The 11603-nt window shown below is 31.2% G+C and overlaps 1 protein-coding gene across 1 annotated transcript in view; it reads right to left on the reverse strand.

Annotated features, from left to right (window-relative positions):
* LOC145268797 (ubiquitin-conjugating enzyme E2 E1-like) overlaps nucleotides 1-11603 on the reverse strand; it is a 92708-nt gene that overhangs the window by 80284 nt on the left and 821 nt on the right. The window lies entirely within an intron of this gene.

Here is an 11603-nt window from a genome sequence, read left to right on the forward strand (position 1 = left end):
TTTGGTCGCTTAGGACAGTTTTTATCTGCTGTTGTTCACTCAGCTGACTGCCAATTTGACTCCAGAGTGAAGTGGTGTATCCAGGTTTCATCCTTTTTGTTACACTGAGACAGTTGTAAACAATGCTCAGAATCGTTGACATGTTTTTTGACAGAATAAACGTGGCACCTATTTTGAACGCCGCTTTCTCACTGAGTAATGTTCCCGCAAAAACAGTAAATACACTTCCGTCTGATATCTTCATGCAACTTCACGTTCGGAATGTCTACTACATGGGAACATTGTTTTAAAGCGCCAATTATGTAAACAAGATTTTTATCTCGCAATTTCATTATTTTCGTTCGATGAAAAGAGATTTTTTTTTATTATTACTGGTTTATTTTGCCCTTCTTTTAAATGGTCCAAAAGTTATATTGATAATATTAATTAATAATAAAGTTACATCGTGTTACATATAGGGTGGGGTAATTCTGTGGTGAATTTTGGCAGTCCCTAAGCTTCAGGTATTGTAGCAAATTACAATAGAAGGGATACGGCATTAAAAATTAGTAACAATATACAGTAGAGTATATAATAAACATGTATATAATCAAATAACATTATAAATAACACCGTAAGGCGGGAAAAATACCAGGGGCTGGAAAAAAATTGTATTCCACGTCGTAACCTGGAAAAAAAAAAAAAAAAAAAAAAAAAAAAAAACAACAAACAAAAAAAAAAACATCTAGGGTTTTACAGTATTTTATTTGATTATAAAATTATTACTTGAAATTTAATTATTTGATCATAAAATAATTAAATTCCAACAAATTGTTCTGAAACTATGTTTCATGTGGGGCTGCTTCCCATCTTCCCATGGTTAATCAATGTTTTAATCTTATGTATCTACATAAAAAAATTATTGAATATAAAAAAAAGGTTCCAAAACTTTTAATCTTAATGTTTACTATTTTGAAATATTTTTACTTAATTTTAAAGTTTTAAATTCAATAAATGTTTCATTATTTAATGTTTTCTGTTGTGATGCTTTGTTATTTTTATTGAACTGGTTTTGAATTACAAGAAAAGTTTGGTAAGAAAACAAGCGCTAATTTTGGATTGTCTTCCCCTTCTGCTTGTATGACTCTTTTGAAAATGAAAATAAAAGTACTTCCAGCAAGTTAATGTGCATTTGTGCCAATGGATTTTTGAAGCAGAAATTTTATATATGAATAGCTCATAATAGTACTTGCCTTTTTAAATAGTATTTTGTATAATTCGTTTCAATTTTAGAAAAAAATAATTATTCAGCCACAAAAATGTTAGTAGTCATTAAAAAAAAAAAAAAAAAAAAAAGTTATTATTGTATCTGAGCACTATGCTAGTTCATCCACCCATCCTCTAAAAGTGAGATTTTACCCTTTTTTAGCGATTACATGTAAAAAATTTTAAAACCTTGGCAATAAAAATGAGTGGTACGTCAGCAGATTTTTTTTTTTTTTCTCCAATCCTAACCCCAGTTTTTTAGTTTTCAGTCGGAAAAAATTAGTTTGGTTTGGTTCAAATTCTGTAGAAGCACCAAGTAAAAACAATTATTTTAGAATTTAAAGTGGTGAAACAATTTTGTGTATAAATTTTACATGAATTGATTGCCCATTTTCAGGTCACTAGGTAATAATGATCACCCACCACTGGACCAGAGCGTTTTTATAGACAATAATGATAATTATTATAATAATATAATATACATCTTTAACATTTTTCCAAGCACAAAAAAACGGCCAAAAAGGTCAATTCTGTGCTGGTCAACCGGGCCGTTTTTTTGCAAGGAGGGGGTCACGTTTTTTGTAAACATTTTTTGCAAGTCATACACCTACCAATTCTCAACATACGTTTATAAAACGTTATTTTGAACACCCGTGACGTCATAAGTCACTGTGGTCGAGACAGCTAGCGCATTTGCTTTTTTTACCCCCTTTTCTTCTTTCACACTATAAGTTCAAGCCTGGCTACTGCAGCTAATTTGTTTGTTTTTTTTGGTGATCGCATGGGTATGAGCAGTTATTTTGATTGAAGAAAAGTTCTTTTTTAGGGCTGGAGGTTGGTTGCTTAGTATACCACGTCTCTCTACCTGCGCAATGCCAGATACCACAGCTAGTATATATATATATATATAACAATGATCCACAAAAAATTGCAATCATTTGATCTGCCTCATGCCGCTCTGCAATCTTGCATCTCAGAGGAGATGCACTTTGAAAAAAAAAATGAAGACAGACATATTGAGTTTTCTATATATAGATTAATAATCAATATACTAAAACATGCGGAACTTATGCATTCCTAAACGAATACAAAAATCAAAGATTATATATATATATATATATATATATATATATATATATGTGTGTGTGCGTGTTTGTGTGTGTGTAGACGATTGATCGGAATCAGAAAAATCAGAACTTCTTGGAGTAGGAATCAGAAAATTTTGAGCCTAATTTCTGATTGCAAATGATTCTTTAAATTTTTTTCTTGACTATAAAAACATGAAGTTATTCATTTACAATTAAGAGTCACAGAACGGGTAATAAATCCCATTTATTTCAGTGTATAAGGCGACTATCAGATAAGACGAGGTCCAAGATTGGAGCTAATTTTAATAAATTTATCATATATCGGTTATATAAAACTAATGTTAAATAACCTAGGCTAGAAATTGCAAGACCCGGTATCTTATGAAATATTGGTTTTTAAAGATGACATTTTTTTTAACTTTAAGGGTCGTCTTATACGCCGAAATATACGGTACATACACATGCGTGTGTGTATGTGTGGGTGTTCTGGATAATTATTAATTTAAGTGCTGTGTATGTATTTTAAGAACATTTTTCTGTGCATATATATGTGTGCATATATATATATATATATATATATATATATATTTTACTTTTGAAATCAGTACTATATACTGTATATTTTAGAGTATAAGGCGATTGTCAGATAAGACGAGGTACAAAATTGGAGCAAATTTTAATAAATTTATCATATATCAGTTGTATAAGACGACTGCTAAATCACGAAACATGCTTGTTTAGCCTTGGCTAGAGATTGCAACATCCGGTATTTTATGAAATATTGGTTTTTAAAGATGATTTAACTTTAAGGGTCGTCTTATATGCCGAAATATACGGTATATTTTCAGAGTTTAATTTATTTCTTTTATTAGTACATTACTATAAACATCCCTTTATCCCGTTTTGAACATATTTGTTAAACATTTCAGGGAGTCCATATTTGATATTAAAAGACTTAAAATGCCCTGGACAAGGTTTTTCATTGGCTCTGTCTCAACATTGCTGTAGTCTGTCTCTGGCTTCTGAAATAATGTTTATGGTGCTTCTTTGCTTTGGACACAAATGAAAAATATAGATAAAAATCCAACAATGAATTTATCAAACTCTTGCATTAAATATATAAAGGGAAAACTCTTTGAAGTTTTCCGAATTAGAAAGGAAATTATATCTACATTTAAACTTAGACACCAACCCCCAAAGAAAAATGAGATTCAGGTATTTGTTACTGTAACAGAAAAAAAAAATGATGAAAAACAAATATACAACAAATACTCTTCTACCTACCTGAATAAGTTTATTTGTATTTAAACTTATTTTAAAGTGTTAGAATAAAAAATGTGGTTGTCCGTAAGCCCTTCACGAGGACCCTTGATAACAGCTCAAAATTGAAAATTAAACATTGGTAGAAACACATCAAATAAATCGTTATAAAACGTTGTTTTACCAATATTTTGCTTTGCTTTTGGAGCGACTAGACAAGATTAAAAAGTTGGAATGGACCGGAAATGATTAGCATGTTACGTTAAGTTTATGTGCGAAACTGCTTTCCTACTGAATATTCTTAAATATTTTTTTTGGGGGGGGGAGGGGCGCCACGTAATTATAAAAAAAAAAAAGGTGCTAGTACACTTAGCGATCCGCGCTATTTTTTAAATCGTATTTCCAAGTTTAATTAAAATTTTATGTTTTTTTATTCAATTGTAAGGTTAAAGTACAGAATAGATACAAAACACGCTCCCCTCCCCATTTTAAGAATGGCTTTTTAAATAATAACGTTATTTCAGCACGGATCACTCTCTGCATGAGTACCAAAAAAAGTAGAATCTCATTTTGGAGGTGTGATTTATCTAAAGATTTTACTCTAGTTACTATTATTATTATTAATTAAAAAAAAAATGACTTAATATTAACACAAATCGATCTAATAACTGGCCAAATCCTTCTAAATTGCAAGAGAAAACATGAATATTTCTTCATGGAAGCAAGGTAGAGAATAGTTAACAGATACCCCTCACAATGTTAAGAACGGTTTTCTAACATTATGTAAAAACTCATTCTTGATATGGGACTTTGTTAACTATTCTGTTCTTAAACTGTTTTCTAATTTTGCATAACAATCATCGATTCTTTAATCGTTTATGAAATTTTCAAACGCCATTAACGACGACCAAATGTAAATGAGATGTGTTGTAAAAGCAAACCAAATTTTGAAATTTCTTTTAGAAATATCCATTCTTGTAATAGACGTCACCTTTACCCCAAGTGTATTTTTACATTTTGCAAAATATATGCGGAAATTACACGGGGGGAGGGATAGTCACTTGAACATTTTTAAAAAGCATTGAATCTTTAATTAAATATTAAGAAATTTTTTTAAAATCGGAATCGATGTGTCAAAAATCGGAATCTGGAAAAATTTTGGAATCTAATATATATCTTTTGACTAATATACGTTCTATATTTTTTTTATAGAGGGAATTAGACCTGGAGTCTAAAGAGCAGAGTCTATTTTAATGCATTAACAAATGTATTAATACTTTTAAAAGAAAATAGTGCCCATAGTATTGTAGATATATAACCTCAATAGGTATATGTGTCCTAAAGCTATATTAATATTGAGTGAAAAAAATATATATATAATTGTGAATCATCAATCAGTTTCAAAAGGAAAAACAAAATCAACTTAAGTGTACGATCGTTTCGGAAACGTACACTTAAATTGATTTTGTTTGTTTTTCCTTTTGAAACTGATAATTCACAATTAATTTTTTTTACTTTATATATACTGCCAAGTACGTCCAAGATTGGAGTACTGCTGCCACATCTGGGCAGGAGTTGCTAAAAACAGCCTATCCTGCCTTGACAGGGTACAAAATAGGCTTAGTGGAGGGATGCCCTTTTCTCTTCCCTGCAACCTCTCTTCCATAGGAGAGACGTTGCGAGCCTGTCTGTTTTATCGTTACTTCCATCGCAAGTGCTCGTCTGAGCTCTAATCTCTGGTCCCCCCTCACCAATCTTTCACGATAAACACCCGTCTAGCTGAAACCACTGTCAAAAATTTTCCCCACTCTTTATCTATGACAAAACCACAACGTATATTCCATGAACAAAGCTTCTTTCTGAGAAGTGCACGCCTGTGGAACTCTCTTCCATTTGCCTGTCTTCCACCTGACTACAACTTGGATGTCTTCAATTCCAACATAAACAAATACCTGATGAACCACCCCCCCTTAAGTAAGACACTTTATCAAATCTCCAATACTAACGATTACTATGATACTATCCCATTGATTACTGTACACGCAATAACTCTTATCCCCGAGTGGCTTCCGGCCATTGATAAGTGGTGACTACCTTGTAAAAAAAAAAAAAAAAAAATTATATATATATATATATATATATATATATATCCATGCATCCGCTCATATCCAAATTGAAAAAGGGGGCATTTTTAACAATAGAAAAAAGTTAAATACATGTTACCAAAATAAATAATTAGATGTTACCAAAGGCAAGCTAATTATTCTTCTAACTGGATGAGTTTTTTGTATCTTAACTTATTGTAAAGCATTTTTAGTTAGATACAAAACTAGTGACAACTCTTAAGTTACAATGAAAAAAAAAAAATGGCTGATATTAGACGGTCACGTGGTGTCTCGAAAATCTCTAAAAAAAAATCAAACATTAAGCAGAATCATGTCTAATAACTATCACCAATCATACAAAAATGTAATGTTCAACCGAATTTTTTATTACCAATATTTTCTTGTAATTTTCGATTTGTGAGAGATTATCAAGTTTCCATGTAACCGTCTAATATACACCTATTTTTTTTTTCCATTCTAATTTGCTTGTAGAAACTCATTCAATAAATGTGAAATTGTAATGATTACCAGTATTTTGTTTAATTTTCAATTTCTGGGCGATTATCGAGAGTCAAAATGGCTATACCAAAACAGTCATTTTTTTTTCATCCCAACTCAAACTTAACACTACTTTTGTTTCAAAGTAAATAAACGCTTTAAAATAAGTTCAAACACAAAAAGCTTATCCAGATAAGTAGAAGAGTAACTTCTCTTGCCTTTGATAACATTTGTTAATTTATTTTTTTGTTCCCCCCCCTTTCTTGTTTCGTTGCTTATTGTAATAAATGCCCAAGAAATCAATTTGCTCTTTTCATTTGCAATTTAGAAATAGACCGTAGTGATAGGACGATTCCAATATCACTCCCCCCCCCCGATTCCAATTCTTTAGAAATCTCTAAACATTTAACTGCAAAGTTGTTATCCCCCTCCCCACCCAATGACCCTAAAAACAAGTTAAATGTGCAGATATTTTCTCAAACGTAAAAAATAAACTTGTGTGGAATGATCTATCGATTTTAGTTTTACTGGTTGTTATAAAATCGATAAACATTTATTATTTTATTGCTATCAGCAGTGGAAGATTTTGATTTAAAACAAAATCAAATTAGAAACCGGTGATTAAAGGAATCGTTTTTGGCATCATCACGTTGACACACCGGTTTTCGCAGGATCACCAAAGTTGAGCAACGTTCAACCTGGTCAGTAATAAAATGGGTGACCATTTGGGGCTTCCAGGTGCTGTAATGTGCTCTCCGCTCATCTCAGCATTGTTTCCAGTCGCCCTGGACTTCTCCTTGCCACTGGACCCAAACAGTGCCGATTCAGGAGAGGTGTGGTTAGTGATTGCACAATCCTTGCCTCACAATTACACACGCAGGCATCCTTTCTCTTCAGAGACTGAACAGAGGCATCGATATTTTAGCATCAGAAAATAGGCAAATTTTTCTGATTCCGATACCTCTAAAAGTTCCGATTTCAGATTCAGATTAATCATCCTAACATCGCAATTTTTTAAAAATCAAATCGGTCTCTCTACACAAAGGAAGATTTGAACCACAAATGCTAAATATTTGTTCAGGAAATAAAAAACAATATTTTGAGATAAAACTAACTGTTAAACTGAATTAATAATTATTACTAAGCGGGACCTGTGGAAATTCCACAGCAGATTCTTTCATACGTAATATATTGATGTTGGCATTCTGTGGATGTTCAGCATAAATAGAGACTCCCTGACATCCTTGTAGCTCTTTTGTTTAAACTGCAAAAGTATTTATATTGGCAGTAACGCCAGGCATAGCCCAGTCGTAAAATACGCTTAAATATGATATTTTAATTTATGCAGATTTCCTATATATTATTATAGAACCAATTTTCTGTCCATTCTTGTATATTATAAAGTTGTGATTTAAAAAATAAAATAAAAATATATCCACATGACTTGGATCAGTTTGCATCGAAACCAAAACCAAAACTTAAAGAATTCTTGGTAAACTTATTTATTACAAGAAATGGAAGATCATAACAATTAAACGACAGTCACTCGGAAGAAGAAAAAAATGTACGCGTGATACACAAAATAACACATACGTTATCATATTAATATATAAACTATTTTTTTTCTTTGTTTTTTTTTTAACCAATATGCAAATTAGTTAACCTTGCGTACGCCGTCTTTAAAAGTGTGTGCGTCTCTACTGTGTAAAGCTCCCCATTTGTTTTATGTAAACACACCGGTAAAAAAAAAAAAAAAAAAAAACTGGTAGCTGAAAAGAAGACAACAAACATAAGGAAATACGGCATCTGTGTATTTTCATTTTTGCAGACCAATTTTGTTGTTGTTTATATTTTTTAAGGTATTTTTTACGGCCTGTCCCAGCGTAGTATAAACACCCCCAACCACCCCATGTTAAGAACCCCCCCCCCTCGGGTTTGTCTTACTACAATTACTCGAATTAGATTCGAAAAAGTTGTCAAAAAAACAAATATATAACAAATAAATGTTATCAAAGGCAAGATAAATTACTTTTCTACCTAACTGGATATGTTTTTAGTGTTTTTATTCAATGTAACATGTTTATTCAACTCGAAAAACAGAGTGTTTATCGATGTATTTGAAAATTTAAAATGGCACCCGACTCTGTTGAACACGGTAAGATTGGGAAAATGAGTTAAAAATAAAAAACTACACAAAATAGTGTTAAAAGTAAAACCCCACCGAATATATGTCAGCCTATGTCACGATAACATATATTGAGAGTTTCTAACAGTATTTTGTATATTTTTAACTCATTTTCCCAAACTTACCATGTTCAGCAGAGAGTCCGGCGCCATTTTAAATTTTGCAGTAAACACTGTATCTTTTTCGAGCTAAATAAACATGTTACATTAAATAAAAACACTAGAAAATTATCCAGTTAGGTGGAAAAATAACTTATCTTGCCTTTGATAACATTTGTTATATATTTGTTTTTTGACAACTTTTTCGAATATGTGTATAGTAAAACAAACCCTACCCCAACCTCCCCCAGGTTAAGGACGGCTTTCGAGGTTGGGGTTGTTTATTCCGAAAGCCGTTCTTAACATGGGGAGGTTGGGATGTTTATAATACGCTGGGGCACGTTGTAAAAGCTTACCTTTTTGAATACTTCCAAGTTTTTTGAAATTTTGCACAAACATTAGTCATGGTAAAAGTAAATGTTTCACTCGAAGAAGGGGGACCCCCGCATGCTTAGCTTGTTTTTTTAAGTCATACATTTTTATATAATGACAACTTTCATTTATTTCAGGGTATTTTTGTTTTCTTAGAGAGACTTTATTAAAAGTAAATAAATGTTCAGATACTTAATGTTTTATTTTCAATTATTGCATTTGCCTTTATTAAAACTTTAACATCTTCAGAGATATTCTTTGAAAAACTTTAGAACTCCTTGAATTGTCTCCCGCTGTTAAGAGTGTAAGTCTTCAAAAATGAATATAGAATACGGACTGTGCTGAAATAATAACGTTAGTATTTAGAAAATCATAACTATTCTGTACTTTCACAAAGCAATTTAAGAAGAAGAAAAAAAACAACTAGAAATGGGTATTCATGCTGTTTTTCAAGTTACATTAAATTTTGACTGTATCTATTGTGGGTGATCTATCTTACAGAAAAAAAATGGAGAGATGAAAAATTAAATACACAACAAATAGAGGCTACCTTTAAGGGCAAGATATAATTACTCTTCTACCTATCTGGATAAATTTGTGCGTGTGTGTGTGTGTCAACTTATTTTTAAAACGTGCATTAGTTTGAAAGAAAATAATTAAAAAAAAAACAAAAACATAAGCCATCCAGGAGTCTCGATTATCAATCAAAATCGAAAATTAAACAAAATACTGATAGAAACCCACCCAATAATTATCACTAATCGTGCGAAAATATGTTCTGTAAGTATTTTGCTTTTTTTTTTTTTTTTTTTTTTTTTTTTAGCTATTATGGAGACTCCCTAAATAACCGTCTGTCAGCCATTTCTTTGTTTTGTAGACTCGGCATTACTTTTGTTTTACATTAAATAAATGCTTTAAAATTAGTTCAACCAAGTCAACCACAAAAAAACTTATCCAGTTAGGTTGAAAAATACTTTATCTTGCCTTTGGTAACATTTATTTGTTATATATGTTTTTGCTACAACTTTTTTTTTTTTTTTTTTTTTTTTGGCCTACACTGCAAAATGTCCGCACTATGTATTCGCTTGGATATCATTAAAGAGGTATATAAATAAATAAACATTAAAAAAAATTCATTTAAAAGAAAAAAAAAATCAATTTGGTTTATGAATTTTTTTAAAATGAGGATTGATAATTCGTATTATTTGGATTCTTTGGACCACGGTTCTCATCTTGCTGCAATCGTGGCGTAGTAGATAAAGTACTTTGTAGAATTCAATTGTAAGAAGTCGCAGTCTTCTAGGGGTTGATGGTTCAAGCCTAACTGCGGCCGACACTCAAAATTGCAAAAAAGGACTTAGCCTTTTGGCCAAGATCAAAGTGTAGTATCTTGTCTTCAGATGCGGCACTTCCATTTCTCGTTCTCTTTCAGTGGAGGAGAAATCCTTCGACTGAGACAATTTTTATTTTTGTACCTTTTTTTCTCCACGTTAAAAAACGACCCTGGTGTCTAACTCTGTCCCGTGGGGAGGCATTGTAAATAGGTACTTCTACTTGGGACTTCTACTCAGCCTTGGCTGATGGAACCAAAGCACGCAAACCACGTGAATTAAATTAAGGGTTCCGTTCACAAAATTCAGTGCCGACCCCCAAGTTCGACAAGATACACCTAATGGAGGAAACACCGACCGAAACGTTGTGTAAAAACCAATCACGAAAAAAGCAGTAGACCGAGGAATTCAAATGATAAACTTATTTTATATTTTAAAATCACAAATTATACACCTATTTGCAATTATTGTCGATTCTTTTGTACATAGACGCCGTCACAAATAATGTTAATACCATGTTCGTGTGTAACGCCAACGGTGTATAATTTCACAACTGTCGATATAAAAACATTTACTATTTGTTAAAATGTATTTAATCAACTTAAATACCATATATGTTTGTGTAGATAATAGAAGTTTGTATTTAGTACAATGTTTTGTCTTTGTTAGTAGTGTGTAAAATGCGGAATTTAATATACACATATATCCAATGTACACACACACATCCCACATGTATAAGTGTCACACACACACCCAAATGTATACATGGCTATATACATTTCCTACAAATGTATATACTATATATATGTATGTGCATCCCCAATGTATATACATATACACATAGAAAACATGTATATACACGCCAAATGTGAAAACTTACCTACATACATTCATATATATATTATATATATATATCCCATTCCCAGTGCATATGCATACATTGAAAATATATATCAGCAATTAACATAAAATAATACAATGTATATAGATTGGGTAACGCAATCTATATATATGCATTATATATTAGACAAAGTATGCTTTTGGGATATACATATACACACATATGCATTAATTTATGTATTATCAGGGATATATATGTATATAATTTAATGCGTATGTATAAATATATAGGAAATGCACGCTTTCGTGTGCATATATATATATATATATATATATATATATATATATATATATATATATATATATGCGTAAGAAAGAAAAAAAAAGGGGAGATAGACAGAAGAGTTAAAATTGTAAAAAAAAAAATACAAAATAAATAAGAATTAAATTTATGCCCTTTTTTTTCTTCTTCCGAGACATGCTAGGTTTCTTTTTGTTTTGTTTTTTCGGGGTTTTTTTTTTTTAGTTTTTTTTTTTTTTTTTTTTTTTTAAGAAAGAAAGAAAAAACGTAATAAGTAATA

This window comes from Euprymna scolopes, chromosome 44 (genome assembly GCF_053919585.1).
Source record: "Euprymna scolopes isolate OS-2025 chromosome 44, ASM5391958v1, whole genome shotgun sequence".
NCBI classification, from domain to species: Eukaryota; Metazoa; Mollusca; class Cephalopoda; order Sepiida; family Sepiolidae; genus Euprymna; species Euprymna scolopes.